The sequence below is a fragment of the Mastigoproctus giganteus genome, chromosome 10 (genome assembly GCF_048544385.1).
Source record: "Mastigoproctus giganteus isolate SK-2022 chromosome 10, ASM4854438v1, whole genome shotgun sequence".
NCBI lineage: Eukaryota > Metazoa > Arthropoda > Arachnida > Uropygi > Thelyphonidae > Mastigoproctus > Mastigoproctus giganteus.
Window position 1 is genome coordinate 164,068,599 of NC_143584.1, and position 22,422 is coordinate 164,091,020.

At 36.5% G+C, this 22,422-nt stretch overlaps 1 protein-coding gene across 1 annotated transcript in view; it reads right to left on the bottom strand.

Moving 5' to 3' along the window:
- Positions 1–20,301, bottom strand: part of LOC150079446 (ecdysone receptor-like) — a 146,755-nt gene extending 126,454 nt beyond the window's left edge. The window contains exon 1 of the mRNA XM_090382834.1: positions 19,898–20,301. The gene's annotated coding sequence lies outside the window, so the exon portion shown is untranslated. The remainder of the gene's footprint in view (positions 1–19,897) is intronic.
- Positions 20,302–22,422: the final 2,121 nt, after the last annotated feature.

Here is a 22,422-nt window from a genome sequence, read left to right on the forward strand (position 1 = left end):
AGGTGTTGTTCTGGCTCTGTTAGAAACAATTCAGGGATACCTAAAGTAGGGAGAAAAATAAGAGGCAGCTCAAGGTTATTAAATTGAAATAACCTTGGGCCGCGTTGAGTTTCCTCTTACACAGCGTTAATATGGAGTGGGAAGAGAAGACCTAGTGAATGACCTTCTCTGCAAGTTTGTAAAACGGTTCATCATAATTTCAATTGAATACTTAGTCCATTTCCATTGGTGTTAGAAAGCAGGTCTGGATCGTTTATAGGAGAAAACTTATTCTACTAGAACTATGAGATAGAATTAATAACCATAAACATTAGTAGTTGGGTTCGTGAGGTCAAGGGGTACACAAATCGTGGGACGTGAACTAAGTTTATTAGTTCCAGAGATGCAACGTCTCCACTGATACAAAAAGTTTTAACTCTTTACTAAAACTTTTTATAACTTAACTAACGTTATAACTTTTTACTAACAGTTATGAACTGAAATTCCTATTTGTCGATAGCTCATCACCGGAGTATTCACTTCTTTATTCTTCAGCCAATTTTGCTATTTTTATCCCCAGACCTATATAATGAATTCACCGGAGCGATCAAGAGCGAGGATACAAAAGTACAAGCGCTTTGGGTGACCGTGGTTCAAGCCGACGTGAGTACTAAATGCGGTTATGTCCTTACTTGTACCTATCTTGTGAACTCCTCTGACCCTATGTGGTCGTCCCAGGGTATAAGCAGAAATTTAATATATGCATTTATGTTCATTTTAAAATGGAAACACTGCTACTGGCATACTGATCTAGAATTTAATTCTAGGATAGCTTCAATTGAATGAATAAATGTGATCGCCTCTAATCCTTTGGTGTTAAATTTGCTTTCAGGCTATAGATTATTATTATACTCTTCCCCCCCCCCACCATTCGGAAGTTCCCTGCAAACTGATTCTTGCGTACCGAAAGATAGCGCATTGTACCAGTTCAACATCAGCTCACACACTTTCCTCATTCCCTTGCAGTAATCCCTACTTCCCGACCTTGTGGAGGCGTCCACATCCGTTTCCTCTTGTTAATAATGTCATTCAAAGGTCGGTGGAACAGACCACAAGAATTTTCCCTTACCTAGCACTTCATCAATGGAACTCTTTACAACAAATTACTCTACCACTATTGTTCTGGTTTTATAATTTTATATTTAGTATGCCGAAGGCCGAGTAAGAATAGTGCAATTTAAAACGGTTAAATACTAAGAACCGTCAATCCTTTTAACCGAAGTGTGTGTGTGTGTTACGGAGGAATAAATCTACGAACATAATTTAGATATAACTTGTGCCAGCCGCTTTAGGCAATTCGCTATCTAGCTAGAAAGAAATATATATGTTTAATAACTCTAAAGTATAGCCAACACAATATAATCTCATAATAATAATAATTATTATTATTATTTATTCAGCTTCAACCATTGTACAGCGTATGCGCTAGGAGGGTTATTAATAAATTAATAACAAAAGTACAATCTATTAGTTATTAATTTATCTATTAATTTACAGATTAATTTATCTATTTTATCTATTAGTTATTAATTAGAAAGGTTATTAATAAATTAATAACCTTCCTAATTAATAACAAATAGATAAAATTATAAATACAAGTGCTTCGATTTCAATATCGTCTCAACTGATTTTTTTTTTTTTTTTTTTTTGTAGTTACCATCTCTACACACTTGAAAGGTCGTGCGGCGTCGACCACCATCCCTCGTTCGCAGCGAAATAGTTGTGGCCAATGAACGCGGATGGACTTATAAACACTACTTTCACCTTGAAGGAAGAAATTAACCGAGTTATCAAGAGCTCCAGCTTGTGGGAATGACAGATATGTGGCAAGACGTTTACAAGCATCAAAGAGATAATGAACTGTTCAGTTGAAAGCTCGAAATATAACATGACCAGTGTGGCGCCGTCTAACTATGGATAGAATTAAGTGCACAAAAAATCATTTCACATCGCATTAAAAATATGTTTATAATATAATTCTGAAAAGGACGTGATACAAGAACGATTCTTTGAGCGAATTTCAAGTTGTCATTGTGATGGTGAGTTTTAAATTAAGTGCAAAAAGTGGAATTGTCGGTGATCCTTTTAGTTTTTGCATCCACGTACAAAATGAAGATAATCATCACGCATCCATTTTTATTATGTGTTGATAACGGATATTGAAACGTCTGATTCAACTACTCAACGTTTCAGAACTGTTTTAAATAAAACGCACGCACTATTTTGTGAAAGGACACCCAAAACTTCGGTGCTCCAAAATCTCATTGTTTGTTGGGTTTCAGGAAGTCCATTGTGGGCTACGAGTTTTCTAAACAGCACTGTCAGGAAGACGTCTAAACAGATAACACTTTTTATAGATGTAAACACACCGCTCACATGTCTACTACACCGTATATTCTGCTTTCGAGGCTAGTGTCCTCCTGTTCACGTGCACCGTTTCTGTGGCAACCGGTCGGCTGATAACTAGAGGTCAATTTTTAGCACGAGGTATGCCACTGCACATGCGATTGATTGCGAAACAGCTTGAAGACTGCTCACTCACAGAAAATGGATTAAACGAAGAGAGTTTGATGGGACCGAATATGTCGAATGCGTTTTTAAAGTTCAGTTTGCAATAGAGAAACTGCATACGCTAAAATCAATTATATGAGTAGTTTAAATTGATAACTATGTTGTTTTAGTTGAAAAATTTAAATAAATAAAATATATTTTCCATTTAACTTGAAAATAATCAAAATATAGGAATACCAATAGAAGCGGCGCACTATTATATTCCACTAGTTTTACGCTTACGCTGTAAACAAGCCCTGAACTCATATGACCTGATCTAGGCGGAGACACCCTTTCCAATGTTAAGGTCAAGGTCGTGAACTTTGACGAAGGGTGTTCGCACAAAAGCGTTCTCCTTAGCGGAGTGGTCGAAAGAACGTTAACCTTAGGTGGGAAAGGGAAGGCTCGGTCTCCATTTGGTTTATTTTAATACGATGGACTCGCAGCAAGTACTAGGATAACTGATTCAACGTCAAACACCCTAATGTGTTCATTTTCCTTTATTAAAAAAAAATCTAAATACAACGGCAGATGAAAAAGTAGTTTCCAATGTTGTTATTTAAATACTAGATGTGGTATCGAAATGTGACTTTGAACATTTATCCTGTAGACTGCTCTGTTACATATTAGATAAAATGGACCTGACCTCCTTTCAGACGTGATTATGCAATGATGCATTAGAAATGTCCAATTGCATAGGAATACACAAAGGGAGGGGGGGGGGGTAAGTCATCTGGTCTGGACCGAATTGTTACAAAAAATGAGATCTGGATTCAAAGCAAACATCCACGATGTTGAACAATCTCAGATCACCAGTGAACAAAAAATCCAACCAAATAACTTCTGCCAGAAAAGTGATGTACACACAGTCTTCTGAAGCAGAAAAGGGAATTCTCAGTTCGATTTCGCAGAAAGTGAGTGCAACGTTATATTTTCAGATATAAACTCCAGATATATTTTCTAACTCTTCATCTTTTGAAAAAATGCCATAAGAAGAAAACAGCATCGACTTCTTGATGATAAAATCTTCATCTTGCATGATTATATGCGACCACACACACTGCTAAACTGGCGAAATATAAGTTAGAAGAGTAGAAGAATGATCTAATGAGGTTACAACAGAAGTATGTCTTCGGTTTATACTCCGGGGTGGCTACATAAGGTCACAGAAACTTATAAAATAGAGACTACAAGAACACTACCATATTTTGTGAAATTCTTTATTGAATCTCACTAACATTTGAGAGGAAAACATCGAAGACCTTACTTTATGATTAGTCCTTGTGGATAGTTGAAAAGCAGTACACTAAATCATTTATAGATATTGGACACGTCTGAGAATAAAATACATGAAAATCAAATATTTCTGTCCTAATATGTCCTCTAAATGCATGTCACAATTGCGCATTCATCGAGACAGCTGCAAAACAGTGTATGCAGTGATTTTTAAGATTGTCAAAACACTGATAAAAAATAATCAGAAAACGCAATCTCGTATTCGTGCATTCGGAGCATTTCAAGAAAGGTGGGGAGAAAATAATACCGCCAGCATGTACTTCAGGCCAACATTTTGCATATAACGTATATATGGCTTTAGAAATGTCTAGCATTAAGCCTACATTACTTGCAGTATGGGCCATTAGCCAGCGATGTGAATTATACAAGAAAGTTATATCTTTCTTAATGGATTCTATGACCTTGGGGTACGCATTTCTCTGGCAAATGGGGATTAACGTTTAGAAATTGAGACATATTTTCTGAGCCATTTTGAATCGCAAGTTTCATTTCAGTATAAATAAAAAATATATATATTACTGAAGAAATGTAAAAGCAAACTAACTGACTGGATCTGAAAACTTCATGAGGAAGATTAAGGCTATGGGTATCGTTGGAAAGGGATGGGGAAGGACTTGCCCTTTACATTTTAGATATTACAAAAATTGTAATCAATTTTTCTACACCGAAATAACAATAAATGGTGAGTAAAAATTGTTCTTTTAATATGCATAATAATCTTTACATGGTGTACCAACAAAAAAAAATTATTAAACGAAAGACTCCTTCTCTTCTGGTTTGGGGACGAATGACATCAAAATATTCTTTTAATCTCCAACCGACCGAATATACAGAATTAAAATAAAATAGAAATAAAATGATTTTATTTTTATTTCAATTCTGTATATTCAGTTGGTTGGAGTTTTAAATAATATTTTGAAATAAAAACATTACTTTATATGATACCTTCTTCTGTCTCTAGCGATTTAATAAAAAAAAAAAAAAAAAAAAAATCAGGTAACTCCTTTATTCTTCTGCAACCTGTGCAAAGCTTCAATCTCGGATATCATCTAACCTGCTTTAAAAGGTTATGATGGTGGTGTTTATCACACCGTACAAGAAAATACTATCATACCGACCGAACCATGATAACCATCCAGCTATTGCTAAACGAATTAGTTAGCAAAAGCCATTAGCAGTCAATTTACATTTGGGAACAAGTCCGGCGAGTTTAACAACTGCACATTACGATATTTGCGTGATCACGCGCGCCTCGTGAACACAGTTTAATTATCTAAATCGCTGTGGTAGACGTTCATGTTTACATCTTTTTTTTTTTAATATTATTATTCTCCTCCTTTACGATCCTACCCACCCTTCGCTGCAATGAACTTATCCCTCTTGGTATGTGCAAGGCGGGCAATGATCAATTCATCTTTTCGCAGCGATTCTCGGCATACCTAATATCACACTGTATGTAAATGCCACTTGGCTCAGAAGAAGAAACGCGGACGAATAATCTACCTTCAGCTGTCTGACAGACACTGAAGAAGCCAACGCATCAAGAATATGGCTTTGACAGCCTCGTTTTGCCATTATGCAACTACTGTATTATGTATTCGGAGTAACCTGGCCTCTGAGATTATTCCATTTGAGGCCAAATAGGGAGGGGCAAACACCTGTTAATCCAAATAATATGGTTACTCTTTTCGCAATATCAGTTCATTTTTAAATGTGTTTTTTCTAGCTTCACTGAAATACAGGAAGAACAGCTAAAGTGGCTAAAGATAAAAAAAATTATAACTTGGAGAAATAAGGTTCTGAACTTAGTTTCATTTCAAAGCATAAGAAATTTTACTTGTCTATGGATGTAAATGATATTATCAAAAATAACTGAAACTATTTTTTTTACAACGTGGATTTCATAAGTTCTCTATCACATGGCAGATCCATGACAGCAAAAATGGACAAATTGTGACAGACCTTCCCATCAATTATCCGTTAACGAACTTTCTCTTCTCCGTAAATGTCTAATTCATTTTTTTTTTTTTTTTTCTTTTCCTCGTCACCTTTATCTTACTTCGATTTTCTATTATCCTCAATACTTTCATTTCTAACATCATCTGTCCATTTTATCCTTTCAGGCCTTATCTATACACACATCTCAAAAGCTTCCATTCTTCTAACAACCACTTTCTTTTGCCCATGTCTTAGCCACATAAAGCCATACAAAATATTTAATTAACCTTAATGGAAAAGATTATTTAAAATTTTCCATCTTCGGTGCATCTACTGAAATTACAACAAAATATCCAGTGAAACTACTACTCATTTCCCCTCCCCCTTACCCCAAAAAAGCGGCCGGATAACAAACATTGTCAATGTAATTCTCATATTAAAGTACTTATTCGAAGTGAGTTTAAAATATGGGCAAATTTTGAAGTTTTTTTTTATTATTTTTTTTATGTAGTTCGCGTCGTTGGATTATTTGGCCTAATTAATGCTAGTACTAACCCCAGAAGCAATAAACACTTAATTAAAAAATATATATCTAATGTTTTATGTCTATTATCTAATGTTCCAATATTTAAATCTATAGTCAGAATACAAGTTTTGCAACCTGTCTACAGAAATCGACTCCACCACGAAAAATGGATCATTGGCCCCTAGATCCCCAGGAAACTGCATCAATTAAAAAAATAATAATACATGTAATTAATTTTTCCGGGCTTCAAGTTCCTTTTGAACTTGAATCTCACCATAGTTACAGTAATCAAGATCATATATAGTATCCAGGGGCTAACTGGTTTTGGGACAGCCTACCTTTTGTTTCTACGACATTATAATCATTAAACAAATGTTTGTGGGCTCCTATCTTGGGGATCCGGATGCTGCTACGCATCCAGTGAAAGCGGGATGCGAAGCATTCCATTTGTAGTGGATGCCCCCTTCTTACGACCCTGGGGGTTAGCATAGTAATATCTGTGCTAATATTACTTATAGAGAAAGATAGTCTGTGAAACCTTTTAAGCTTAAGGTCGGTAACAAGTGCTTGACTATCCTATCACAAAACCCTCAATACTCAAAGGTATCCCATAATATATATTTTAAAAAATTTAAGAGGAGGCTCCTTTTCAGTTTTTACGAGTGGAGGACAGTATTTATTATACAGACAGTATAACAGGGAAGGCCTACGACGACCACAATCATCAGTTTAAAGGCATGATGCGATCCCAGTCAATGATGTTACCATTGTTATCAGATGTCGTATTAATTTATACAAAACGTGAACTTTAAAGTGAATTAAATATCCTAACAGCTAAGACATCATGGAAAAATACTTCTTCACGTGCAAAAAATTAAAGGGCGAAACGCTAGAAGAAACAACTTCTCTTCCAATAAGAATTCATGGCGCGACTTGAAGCAAACGCTTCTCGAACTTCCAAAAAAAGTGGGTAAAAAAAAAAAAAATAAAAAATCCTAACGTGCTGAGATGGAAGAGGCTGAAATCTTCCAAATTTTTACGAACGTTCGAGTTTAGACAGTGATTTTGTCGTAAGAATTTTATGAGGAAAGTTTTGTAATATTGTTTATCCCATTTAAAGTGGTTTTAAGGTTTGTTCTATTAAAATATTTTCTCATTCTCCTAGAGTCGAACGCAGAAACCACTATGAGGCATCTGTGTCAGCAAAACTGGGACGCTGACAGCGTCCTAAGGCGAAGCCATTAGCAACAGTGAATGAGCTACATGGCAATCGTAATAGTTTATGAATTATGCTAGTTTTATAAACTTAAGCTATATTTATGGGGCCACGAAACATGGATAAGATAACCACATTTGGGGCCATTTGCGTTCAAGGTCGATTTGGCGTACTTAATCTCGCATGGAGCAAAACCAGCTTGCCAAGCACGTGACCATATCACTAAGGAATGAGGGCTCGGTTAGCGTTATCAAGTGCAGACGAAACAAAGGTTTGTGGACTGTCAAGAGGCGCGTGTTCATGTATACACGCTCCCTCCCTCTCTCTGTAACCATTAATATTCAGAATCAAAAATAGAACGCATGTGGAAATTCAAAACTGCCAAGTGTCAGTACATGTTTATGTGTGTGTGGTATGTTGTAAGAGATATGTATGTACATGAATTACAAAGTTCTGTAACCTCATTTAACCAACTGAACAGTTCTATACTATGTGAAGTATTCAATTAAAGTACTTAACTTTAATGGTATCACCCTCATGGGGCTTTGTCCACTAAGAAAACTCTATGGGCGCTACCAAGAAAAACATTGCATGATAAATAAGATACAGGTTAAAAAAAAAATTAAAATACGAAATATGTAATAAAGATACCTGAGCAAAAAAGGCCCCATTATTTTTCCCTCTTTTCGTTTACTCTATCTGAAAAATACACTCGAACATAATCAGAGTCCCATGAAACAGATGCAAATCGAGACTGAATTACGGGATCACAGGAGAGACCACGAATCGCACTACAGTATGAAGTGCTACGATAACACTCCAATTATTTTACCTTTGTTTCGGGTTAAACTGGAATTTGAATTACCATTAAAAACTTCAGATGTGCTGGATGAACTACATTTTTGGATTTTTATTTCAAAGATGACTATATCTACCAATATGAATTTGAGAATTGTATCGTATAGATGCTTCCAGTTGCTGGACCACAATGCACAAAAATGGACCCAACGCAGCAAATGTTAGCAACGAAAAACATCAGGAAAATTTTATATCAAAGATTTCCATTCAACCTGCTCAGAACCTAAAAGCTAAAGATTATTGGAAAAGATTAAGCTATTGTCAAACTATGCCAAACATTCTCTAAAAACAAAATGTCATAACATCACTCGTTTCATTTTAGATCAGAGTGGCCAAGGCAAAGACAAACGCGTCTACATTGAGTTATTTTGTGTGCTTTGTCTGCTAACTGGCCCTCATTGTTTTACTGGGGCAAGATTTTGGGAAAATGTTAATTTCAAGAAATTTCCATCTGACGTTTTTGTGGAGCTATTTACAGGACACACCACAACAACAACAAACTAAACGATACGGAAAAGCTCGAAAGAAAGAATCTGATATGCAATCGTGAAAGTAGTTACACAGTTGCCACAAAGCTCGATGTTTAGGTGTAATGCAAACATTCTGTTTAGGTTAATGATTCACATCTCAAGTCGGTTATTTTCCATAAATGAATGCTCTACCACTAAAAATATCACTTTAAATGAATTTTCCTCCTAAATAAATCGCCAAATTCTGTTTTACTTTTGTATACAATGTGAACGCTAACAGCTACATATATAATTTTATCGTAAAATCGATTTGTAGGGACCCAATGTGCATTAAGAACAAAGAATTCTCACCTGGCTAACTTGAAGGATTCCTGTATTCCCCCCTTTTTTAAACTTTTGTCCCCACTGGATTACCTAAATATATTCGCCCATCAAGACGTAATGCTTTACACCGATAGGCATGAAACATTGGCGGGAAGTAAAACTACTCCAGAAACCATTAAACGAGATGAATTATATTTAAGTTCAACGTCTTCAGAGGATGGATGCCTTTTCTTCAATAACCTTTTGAAGTAATAATTAGCCTAATTCCTTTAATCAAGAGCTCTTGTCATTCACTCGTCAAGATTATGAAACTAGGACAATTTCGTTATCGCGAAACTCAAATGACATCCCCCATCCACATTTTGCGAACCGAAAGGGGAGCCTGAGGCTGTTGGCAAAACAGGACATTTAGTAGGCCTTTAAATAAGTGTTTCTGAAAACGCAAGGGTGGTGGTGTAAGGAGAATCCCCGTGTAAGTAGAGTGAGATTAAATAACACGTGTTACTCATTCGTCCCCACTGATGGGCTACTGTTACTCGAGGAATATCCTAAATAACCCCCTACACGTATTGATGATGCTACAAAGCGGTCAACTGCACGTTTGTTTGCGGCACTGGGTCACGACCTAGTAACCCTAAGCACGGTCACTCTAAAAACTCCCTCCCTCCACTCTCCTAACTATGCATTGAGAAATCGCGGTCACTGGAAACAGAAACAGGTTTGAATTAAACGATGGAGAAGCCTTCTACTACCCCAGGGTAGATCATGTTACACTACACTAAAGATCAGGAGACGTTGAGATATAGGACATTACCACTCGAAAGATTGTGCACAAATTGATACAGTAACTCCCGATTTACGAACAAATTTTTTTACACCTAAAATTCCATTTACAAACCTTTACTCAACTTCACTAACTCCACCTTTTGAAAGTAACAAGAATTAGAAATACTCTTAATATCTAAAAGTATGTATTTAATGCATACACTGTGCAATATATTTCTTTTTCTTAATTTAGTATTGCTACCACAGTATTTTCGTAAAGTAAAATACAACTAATACTATATGGACTCAGTACAATTATAAGAAGTCTGCTGAACCATCTTGTCCCCCATGTATTTTTGTCTGTCACAGCACTGTCTCGGCCTTTAAACAATTGGCCAATTAACCTTGTGGAGAGGATATTTGTTTGAAAATAGTACAATACCAAGAAACAAATAAATCCACAATAATTAATAAATAAATAGAGTACAAACTCCCATATGTAACTGGAATCAGACCATTGCGGATTTCGGAATAAAAGCTTATCAATAGTTGTGCCTTTTTAATCGTTTTTGCTGCGCTACATATTTGTAAGATACAGAGGATGATCAAGAAGAGAGGCCACCATTTCAAGGGGAGGGGAAGTTTTTAAAAATATGGGCCCTATTCTGAACGGTTACTGAGCTATGACTGTTTGAATTAAAAATAAATAAATAAAATAACTGGCTATGCAGTTTGAATGGGAAGAAACAAAAATAATAAGCAAATAAACAATAAACACTTTACTTGGTATTTGTTTATTCTTATTTATTTTTAATTATTCAGTAATTTTCTTATTTCTTTGAGCATTCAAAAGTCCACAGCCATTTCTTTAAATTCAAGCTGCCAAAACTCAGTGACCGTTCAGAATCGGATCAATATTTATGTTTTTAACTCGAGATGACCACCGCTATCAGATCTCGAAGTTATGAATTTTCCTCATGAATCATCCTGCATATAAAATAAAGCTCAATGTATGTATTAAATAAACACTGTATCAATGATACTGGGAAAAAAAAAGGCGAGAAAAAAAAATTTTGGACCACATCTTCCCAATAAAGTTCAGTCTTTTATCTCGTAGGTTAAAATTTAATTATTAAAAGTAAGCGGTATAGTTATATCTTGTTCAGCTCTAATCCAAATGAAATCATTAGTTATATATTAGACAATATTTGACTTACAGAACAATCCATTCCGTTCGTAGGAAAGGTAATATTTTTCTTTTTCTCTTTTTGGGGATTAACTTCAAAAATGAGCCCCCCCCCCCCTGTTGCTTATTAATGTAACTGTGGAAGTAGTGATTATATTATGAATCATCGATGGATTTGAGTTTTGTCTAAACTAGAGCTATATATAAATAGTGCTTAATCCAGCTTAACTGCTTAAAGCATCGATGTAGCAACTTTGTAGGATACTTTCTTGCTATTCTGTCAAAGGGGAAATGTATACAAATTCAAGTTCAAGAAATATCTCAATATCTCAATCTTCCAGAACTGAACTATTACATGAAATCAGCATTGGATGAAAGATCCTTTCACTTTCTTATTTTTGTTCGACCCCAAATAAAGGTTGATTATCAGACTGGTAGGTCGTGATGTGGAAGAAGCTATTAAAATAAAAGCGTTATATTGGTTAAGAACAAGGAATGCTGGGAATTGACTCTTTTTCCGTCCACTCCAGAAAGGAAGAGATGAACAGTGGCCTTGACCTAGAAATAAATCTACCATTCAAATGGGATATATAAAGGACATTCTTGGAAAAAAAATGAACAAGCAATCGAGAAATTACTAAGGGGTGGGATGGGGAATGAATTTGACCTTAATGCTGTAATGGCATGGTTGATTTAAGAAAGGGAGGAAAAAAATGAGGCAGTAACTTGCATTCATATTATTGTTTCAGCTTGCTTCATTGCACACGGGACTACATTCATCTGGAACCTTGGAATTGGTAACTATTTTTTATTTATTTTTTCCCCCTTTTTCGCTTGTATTTTACAGCTGGCCACCTTCAGTGTGTTAGACAATTATACAGCGCTATAGAAAGCACTTTGATTTGCACTAGTGACTCCAGTACAACTGGAAATATCTAAACGTGCTACAGTCAAATATATCGCAGGTATCTCTAGAACACAATTTACACACACACAAAAAAATAATAATAATAAATAAAATAAATAAAAAATAATAAATAAATAAAGCTTTTAGCAGATACAAGTAATCCGTGAATGAAACGTTTTATTTTATTTATTTACGTCTATTTAACACATTTTATACCAAATGTAAACTTACTATTGTTAGTACGTACTACCAACAGCTCAGTGTAGGGATAATGAACTTCGCAAGACACAAAAACACACATTCGTCTGGATGTTGTATGGAAGTACAAAACATGTTTACAAAGTTCCTTCCGGAAAAAAGCCCAGTAAACGTCGCGGCGTGAGGTTTTTCCCTTTCCTGTGCATATGAATCACGCATTTTTATTAAGGAAGATCATGCGATAATTGTTTTCAGAGTAAGCTCGTGTTGCTAATTGTTGTTGTAAAACCATGCATTCAACCATTTCATGTCCAGTGCTATACTGTATTTACTAAAAACATTCGTTTCAATGATTATGCATTCGTTGAATGAAACGAACAAAAAGTGATCACGTGGTTTTTGGAGCTCTGGGATTGTTTTAGTTGATTATTTAGCAATGAATTTCTCTTCTGACGCCATTGTTTATTATCTCTATACATAAGCCTATATATGTCCTCATATCGTGGAACAAATACAAAGCATCGTTAATCACAAAACACTGCCAAGGGCTCTGATCTATGACGTCATGAAACGGCTGATTTCATAATCGTTACGGTGGTGTTCATCGTTGGCGTTCCAGATAACACTCTCGTGTCATGGCTATCTCACGTGATAGTTGGGTGGGAAACCACATTTTCCGCAATCAGGGAAAGAGAATGTTCTGTTTTTACTCCGCCACGGCCATATAAGTCAGAAGAGTACACAACTAATCATTTTTGACAATGAATACAATCATTATTTCACTAGTAACTTTGCTAGTGAAGTTACACTAGTAAATTTCACTAGTAACTTTGCTAGTGGCTTCGTTAATGTTCATTGCGCCTGATCAGACCGGGAACAGACACTTATGATCACTGATTTTTGAAATTGAAGGGTGGCTAGAGCGAGGATCTTCTTCGGCTGACAAAGAGCCCTCTTTAAACTTTGCAAACCATTGAAAAGTCTTCGAACTATACATAGCATTTTCTCCAAATGTTTTAACGTTTCTTCCATTTCTGTTGTACTTTTCTCAAATTTTAAGAAAAATCTGACAAAAGAGACTCGAACCGCGGTCAAAGCATGTGCTATTGCACTCACGTTAGGTATTGAGATTCCTCAATGTTTTTTTTACTATTATTATTATTTATTTTTTTTATTTCAGTGAATGGACATTAATTGTTTATATAGTCTGTCTAATCAGTTCTTCAATGATGTGTAGCAAAGGGGAGAGGGGAAAATTATAAATATACGAAGTGTAATCAAACTATTGGAGACTGAACTAATATTTGGGAAATGATGAAGCTTACTGGGTATTCGCATGGATCTCTTCGAAGGCCCTGAAACTCTGGTTTTTCGTCGAGCAAAACAGAAAATCGACTTCAGACACACGCAATTTACAGACAATATATACACGGAGCAATATGGCCTTAGTCGCTGATGCATCTAAAACCCTACTACAACAACAACAACACCGCATTCGAAGTAGTCTCCTCGACACTATACACCGATGTTGGGCTTTTTCAACTTCTGTATTCGGAATGTTCCTGTTGAGTTCTGAGTACTTTCTTTAGTTATAAATCTGAAATCGTTCAAGGAGGTTTTAATTATCAGAAACAAAAAGATAAAATAAAATAATATATATATAATCCGGTGAGCATGAAAGGTGGCACAGTGATTGAGTGCTTTAAAGGAATTATTGAATGGAAAGTCCAGAGTATGCAGGGATGTTATTTTGCAAGCCCCAATTCCCTGAAGATCACTTTTCCAGCCGCTTTCTTTAAAAAAAAAAAAAAAAAAATCCAAAGAATCGCTGTAGAAATGTTTTGTAGTGTTCGTAGAGCTTAGATTTCAAACAGTGATTTAAGTATTTTTAGGTCACTGTTTGAACATGCCGTTAAATTATGTACAAATTAATAATGTTTGACTGACTTGTCTTACTTTTTTCGGCTTTGGAGAAGACGGAGTCTCCCACTGAGAGGACTAGGACTTTGTTTCCGGGCCATAGCCACACTTCCATGATTTGTCACCAATAATGACTGAAGTAACAAAGTATGGGTCAGCAGCAGCGCATTGACGAAGATCCTGATATAGGAGAACCCGCCACTCTCTGTGATCATCAGTGAGGATACGAGGCACAAACTTGGATGAAACGCGTAGCATTCCCAAATCTTGGGATAAAGTTGGTTGACATGTCCCATAAGAAATATCAATTTCACTAGTAACTTTGCTAGTGGCTTCGTTAATGTTCATTGCGCCTGATCAGACCGGGAACAGACACTTATGATCACTGATTTTTGAAATTGAAGGGTGGCTAGAGCGAGGATCTTCTTCGGCTGACAAAGAGCCCTCTTTAAACTTTGCAAACCATTGAAAAGTCTTCGAACTATACATAGCATTTTCTCCAAATGTTTTAACGTTTCTTCCATTTCTGTTGTACTTTTCTCAAATTTTAAGAAAAATCTGACAAAAATTCGCTACTCAATAAATCTTCTATTTAATGCGCTGAGTGCAGATAAAAGCGACTCGTGCGTTACTCCGTCTATATCAGTCAACGGACATGTTGCAGCAAATCGCAATTTCAAGAAACTAAATCAGTCTTCGAACTTTTGATCAACCCTGTACATATAAACATAAATTATATGTAAAACAGACCCTCGTAATCTGGTATCCTCCGAGACATAGCACATTCCGAAATTTTTAAGGTTATGCACGTAGCCTAAGTATGTATTCAGGGATAATTCGTTATTTTTATAAGATAGTATATCACTATGATCTCTATAATTTCCACAGAACGATAGTAGCCAGCATTAAGCCAAAATGTCAAAACCGAACTGTCAGATTGGTCCAAAGGGTTACATACTTGCCTAAGAAATAAATGTTGCAGATTAGAATGCTGCTTCCGGTAATGGGTGTTGCGATTGTCCAATATTTTTTAATATGAGGTAGTATAGCAGTGCGATATAATTTCAGCAATCAAAAAAACCTGTGCATAAATGCGGGCTTTTTTTTTTTTTTTAATAAGTTTAGCTTGCCTATTTTCCCTCTGCTCTTGTTTAATAATTGTTCTTTGCTCTTGTTTAATAATTGACTACCGTAGAAATATTCAAAAAGTTTTCCGTATTTTTGAGGTTCTGCTATACGACAAATCGCAAAACTCAAATTTTCTACCGTACATCAATTAATTAAAAACCGTCTTCAGAATCTATTCATTTCCCAAACAAATTCGTGCATTACAACCGATATTTACGACACTGAGTCCTCACTAATGCTGTTGGCTCTTGACTAGCTAATTGGTATCAGTATGGTACCACATGTAAGGTGCGAGACTACAGCTGAAGCACTGTTATCAGCCTAAATGGGTCAGTGGCCCGCCACAACATTCCAAACCACTGTCCGCGGCCATTAAGGGGGTAAAAGGCGTTGCTTCAGTCGCCGGTTGAGTAGAGATAATAGCTAGTCAGACGTCGGTCGCCACCTGCGATAAAAGATCAATACCGAGGACAATGTTGAATAACTTCAGTGTTTGAGATATGAAGTAATGGGGAATTGACATGGTTGTAAAATATACAATTTGAGGTCAGTAGAGCGACTGAGTAAGTAAAAAAACTTAAAAGAATGAATGTTCGAAATATAAAAGCATCAGCTATCAATAGCGGAATGTTGATTCATTTCATACTTTAATTTGAATGATTTTAATTACATTTATCTGGGAAACTGATGATAAACATATCTGGGCACCTGCCCAGATATATTTGCTATAGCTTTATCTTCTTGAAAATCTAATCTCACCGACGATGACATTACCCAAACAAGTAATTCGGAATAGATCTGAGAATAAGTCAGTCAACTTGTATTACTGACAATACAAAGAATTGTCGATTACTCCTATCGGTATAAACCGTACACTGATTATCTGCTCTGCACTGACCTTAAACCTCTGCTTTTCAGGTCAACAGACCCGCGGTGTTCGTAATCAACGGAACGTACGTGTAGTACTTGTAATAAAAATGTCACAGTAAAATTTATCAAGGAATTTTAGAAAGAAAAAAAAAATGTGAAAAAATACACACGGGCCAAAAAATAAATAAAATGGATCATCACCTTACTATTCATCCCACCTTAGACAAGGGCTATAAATTACGTCTCCTATTACAGAAAATGAAATGCTAGTAGACGATTTTTCAGAATCAGTGTTTGTCCAAGTTTCATTTAGCTCTTCCGTACTGTAATTCTCTTCCTTGCTGCTAAGGAAGAGCCCCTTCCACGAGGGGTGGTGATCTATAACAGTCGCTAAGGTGTTTACCCATTAACCCACATACGAGAGTCCAAACGCTAACCTAGTTAGCTTCTTCCCCCTCCCCCTTTACCCTAAAGACGGACCGTTTAAGGTTAGCGTTTACTTCCCCTGGCCCGATTTTCTCCGTGACGTAACACCTCCCCCAACTTAGCTTTCAGTATGCGGGCAGGAAGTTTGTTTCTTTGCAACATAACCAGTTAAGAACAGCCATGCCCTTAAACTAAGATAATTCGTCTTGATATGCATAAACATACTACAAAACAAGGCATGCAGGCTAATTTTTTTATACCAGTGCAGCGTTGATTTATTATTATCTCTTCAGGGTGAATTTTTTTTTTGTGGAAACAGCTGGCTTCCAAGGTAATGATGTATTCAAAGTGGAAATTCGAGATGTAAAACGCTATTCTGGTAAACTGTGATGGTAAACGTCACTCCATCAGCTTTCCAATTTCCAGTATTCCTCATTTGGTTTCCAAGATAAGCAATGCCAAGGTGAAATGCCACGAAGAAAACTAAGAATCAAAAGAAAATATAATGACAACAATCTGCTACTGCTGCAATTAAACTCCAGAATTAATCCTAACTCTACCCTGAAGGCTCCGTGCAGTATATATAAAACTAACCCAAATACCCTTTCATTAAGGGTACTTGGTTATTGTAGGATTTAATCAAATTCTAATGGTGTAAAAAGAGTATCTGGTCAACATAATCTGCAAATCAACCAAAAAAGCAGCCCTAACGGCTAGTTTCAACAATCACCCAACTCAAAGATCTCGGAGTGATTTATGGCATTTTTATATTCAGTAAAAGTGGTGAAACCTTAGTACTTAAGATCAATAAAGCCGCTTTAGAAATTTAAAAAAAGACCCGATTCATGTACACAGTACCAAAATATTTTTTAACGTACAGTCCTTCCTTCATCTCATTATAACCATTGCCTCTACAGTTCTTGAGGTGGCTTCTGAAAGCCATCTCAAGATCTTGGCTATAATTCTCAGATGGGCTACATAATATCTAGTTTTCAGTAGACTCATTCAAAAACGAATATTTAACAATTTAAGTGGTCGCTAAGATACACGGATTGCCATCAAAATTTCCTAAAATATTTCTAATAGATTTACTGACTGATCCGATAATAAATTTTGAGTCAGCAATGTCGAGGCCAGAAAACAAAAGATTGGAAGATAAATAAGCCAGAAAAACTGCTAGCCATTTCCTGAACACATAATGTGCTAAATTACTCTAAACCGATGCCTAGTACATAAAAGAAATCAAAAGGAACATGCATTTCATAGGCAAGACTTAAAGTGAATTTATTAAAATTCACTTTCTCTCATATGGCAACACTTCACGTACGTTTTTGGTGGTTTGGATGTGTGAATCATTTTTTTTTAAATTTTTTTATGTATTATTTTAATTTTTATAGTTGTCTGCTATACTGTTGGTATATTGCTTTTGAGTAGTAATTAAATTCAGAGAAAAAGCCTCAAGCTATGAAAACTATAAAAAGTCATTGTATTTGTCAGGCACAGCTTCTTTCATTACGTAGCTTTGAGCTATGTTCAGTTTTTGTGTTGTTTTCTGACTGAATGGAAATACAGAATTTCTGAATTCTGTATTTCCGTTTTTCTCAGGTCTATCAAGGGGGAAAAACTGGGCAACACGTAATTTTATATCTACATAATGCAAATTTATAATCAGACGAATAAATCGATGCGATGCTAAAGCGCAATTAAAATTTCCAAAAAGGAATAATACAACGAATTGAAATGTTTTGAAATCAGATAACCATGCAAAACTATGTATTATTACTATTAACCATAGCCAATCATAAAAATCAGCGGATTGACAACTTGAAATGTCAGATACTAAAATTTCTAACTTTATAAAGTACGCAAGAATTGTGCAAGTATAATATACAGAAGAAACAATAAAATTATCAGTTTGAATTAGAAGAGGAGATTATACGTTAAAGCTGTGTTTCAAGTAGCTTTTATATCTGTTTCACTGTTTGTCAGGACCTCACACTTTCATCAATAAACAGCTATCACTCGGACCTGTGTTTAGCAAAAGGTGACCTATTCCTCCATTTCGAACAGGGCTGTGCAAAAAGTAGGAAATGCAACTGATGCAAAATAATACGGATCTCACCACAGAAGGAGGAGGAGGAGAGCTCCCCATAAGCCTTTGCTAATAATTTTATTTTAATTTTAACTAAATTTATATTACGATTAATGATAACAAAATGTAGGAATCGTCATCCCAACTGCACCTGTGCTCATGTACCAGGAAAGGTTCAAAGGTTCTAATCTCGGTGGGTTGGCTTATGCACAATAGACTACAGGGTCAGTGAGAACATTTCAGTAAACTGTGATCAACTTATAAGGCGACAACACTGGTTTGGCATTATATAACAAAAATTATTCCCTAAAATAATGCATGCAGCAGCAGCAGCGACTAATGTGAGAACTGATTTCATCGACTGTGCAAGTTAACTCCAAACGATTTTTAGAATATCAAACGATAAGGTTGTTATAAAAGAAAAAAGAAAAGAAAAAAAACACATAACCCATCCCCAGGGAGTACACTGGGAAGTGACAACTTCCATTGAAATATCCGATGTTTACACAGCCACCCGCGTATGATTTTCGAACCAGGCAAAGCCAATCGATAAAGACTGTGCGGTAATGCTACAAATATTATTAATAGTCATGAGTTAATTTTATGATGATGCAGTCAATCCCCACTCCTCTCAAGAAAAGAATTCTTCACCATTCGGATCAAAATTCTTCATAGATATATTGCTTATTTAAAAAATATAGCATAATTATGGTATCATACAAAGCTGAACAATATTTTCAAACTTGGCGAAAGAAAATGGAGTGGCTGGAAAGGTGCCTTTGACGTAATGGAAGTTGATGTGATAAAGATGAGGGTGGATGCAGCTGAAAGACGGACATGCATGCGCTTATCTGATTCGTAATCGTCAGCCATTAATCAAGAAATTCCACAGCTATACAAACACAGTGCATTTATTTACTTCCACATTGATCATGTACAGGTAAGTGTTAATGTACGCATAAAGGTACCCAGATCTCTGCACTCGAACTAGAAATACTCTTACACAACCAGAGACCTACATCATTTGTCACAGTGAGAGCCTTTCCGACACACTGGCCACACAACGGTGACAGTGACCTTCAAGCAGTGCCGGTGTGCACTCGAAACACGTGACCTAGTACGCATGTGCAGAGATCTGAGATATAATCGGAGCTAACTTTCATCGGTAAGAATACAAGAAAATCTTACCTGTACAAGGGCAAACAGAGACGAACATCCTCCTCCTGATCAATGGCACACACAATCCCAAACACAAAGCAGTAGCAGCAGTTACCAGAGTAAAAAAACACACACAAACGTACGTACACACACACGCACGCATACATACACCACCAACCGTCTGCCGATGCTCACTAGGGCAATGTCGGCGACTGCGCCGATGGTCGGCACTTGACACTGACCTAGGACGCCGCAGTCTATACACAGGTCATACGCTGGTCACTAACACTGGCGTTAATATCCACCCAAGAACTACGAACTGAGGCCAGACGATGTCCACGAAGTGCCCAATAGTCCTGGTGAAGGTGCGACGAAGCTATAGACGAGCTGGTGAACGCGAATTACCCCCCGTATCGACCACGGTGACAGGCAGGGCTGCACATGCCTTGGCGTCACAATTGAGTTCCTAACTAGGCCAGGCAGAGTGGCAAACCTCACTGCGGTACTCCAGCCAATCGCCGTACAGCTCGCACCTCCGTTGAGCGGAGGTGCTGCCCCCTGGCTACCTAAACAGCTACACTGTAACATGACGCTCGGGCCGTCGCGCTGCTTGCTGACGTCACGAAGCACGTGAGACACGTTTTTCCAGACGCTGTCTGTCCATCTATCTGTCGCTGGAATTATTGTTAGACGAAGTCTGTATCCTTTGTCACTTCACTTTTTTGACGGCCTCTCGATGGCTTTCATTCAGCTTGACCCAAAATAAGACTACGCTACCTACTTAAAGCGCCCATTCATAGCCTTCCCTTACGCTCGGCTCTCATCGTTAGCATAAGCAGGCTTGTGTTTATCGCACGATGCCGTTTAAAGCCACGTGATGCTATCTTTTCCACACCGGTTTGCTATTTTACAGCCAAGTACATACTATTTAACGATATTTTTCTATGGAAACGTTTAAGTAATACTAATGACCTTTATCAGATGATATTAACAATCGTACGTACATGGTGGTTCTGCCATCCTTTTTCTGTTTTTTTTTCCGAATAATCATTAAAATTTAGAAAATATTTTACAAGTTAATAATAATTTTATAAATAATAATCAAAATATACTTCTGTTACAAAGAAAAATCTCGAGTGAAGGACTATTTTGTTATGGTGACCTTAAATAGATTAGCTCCAATATGTCAACAGAAAAATCGTGATCTTTGTGGAGGAATTACTTTCCGCCATTCGCAGTTCGGTGTTACCAATTGTAGTTACTTCCAAATAAAGAGTACTTCAAATAAATACAATTTCTGCTTTGGACTCAGGGACAGCCATATACGATAAGGCAACGATTGCAATCCTCATGGCTGCAAAACTTTTTTAAAATGCAACTTTCTTTTTGCCTGAATAAATAGATTAAATGGCATCTCGGTGAATACAAAAACTCTTATTTCACAATTTTTTATTGGCTCTCGCGTGTAGCACGGTGGTTATAATCAACGTCCTCCCACACTGGATGGAAAAGGACTGAATTCAAATCCCATCAATGACGCAAGCAATTTTTAAGGACTTTTTCACAATGTGGCTAAGTTAGTTCGGTCTCAGGCGAGAGCTGAGTGTAACTGTTTTTCCTCCAGAAAATTTCTTCCGACATACAGTGCTGATTAAAGAATACACTTAGTTACAGACATAATATACTGACGCCTCGTAGCCTTAGCTGCTTTGGCGCTTAAAACACACACACATACACACACATTAAAATTCAAGTTATTACAAAACATTTCCAAGTTTGAATTAAAGATATAATTTATGTTCATATTGTATAATTAAAAGAAAACATATAAAATCCATCAAAGGTTAAGAATAAAACGATTTTTATATTTAGGCAATTATGAATGTATATAAACACTTCTTTACAAGCTTTTCTAATGTGTCATAAAATCAAACACTGGTTTTTAGCTGATTTTGAAAGGAAGTAGAACTGCCAACGGGATCAAGATCATGACGGTTAATTAACGTTAGCAGATAGTGACAAAGGCTTCCATATTTATTTCTGAAGTTTATAAAATTGTATGCTTACAGGTTTGATATTTAGAGATATTGTTTTATAAGATAACAGACTACACCGGACAGACATTTATGCCATATCAAATATTTCAAAGAATTCAGGATCTTGATACAAATAAACAGATTTGACATAAACTTTAGCTATGAGTATAGATACGTTTATGAATTAATATATACTTCAATACATTTAATCTCAAAGACATTTTTTATAGCCACGTAGTGTTAATTGTCTTGCAGCACCGGGGGTCTCCCAAAAAACTCCGCGTAATATCTCTGTGATGCATACAGTTCACTGTAAAAGTCACTGTATGCATCACAGAGATATTTACACTGTTCACTGTAAAAGATTATGTATGTGTAAGTGTTGAGTTGTGTTGTTATGTTCATCTTGCCCCTTAGCTCCGGGGTGCTTGGCAATCAAGGTACCCCCCGTTGCCCGTCACTACCTCGGGGAGTTGGGCCAGAGCAGTAGGTAAGCAGACATTTGGATACTCTGGCGGG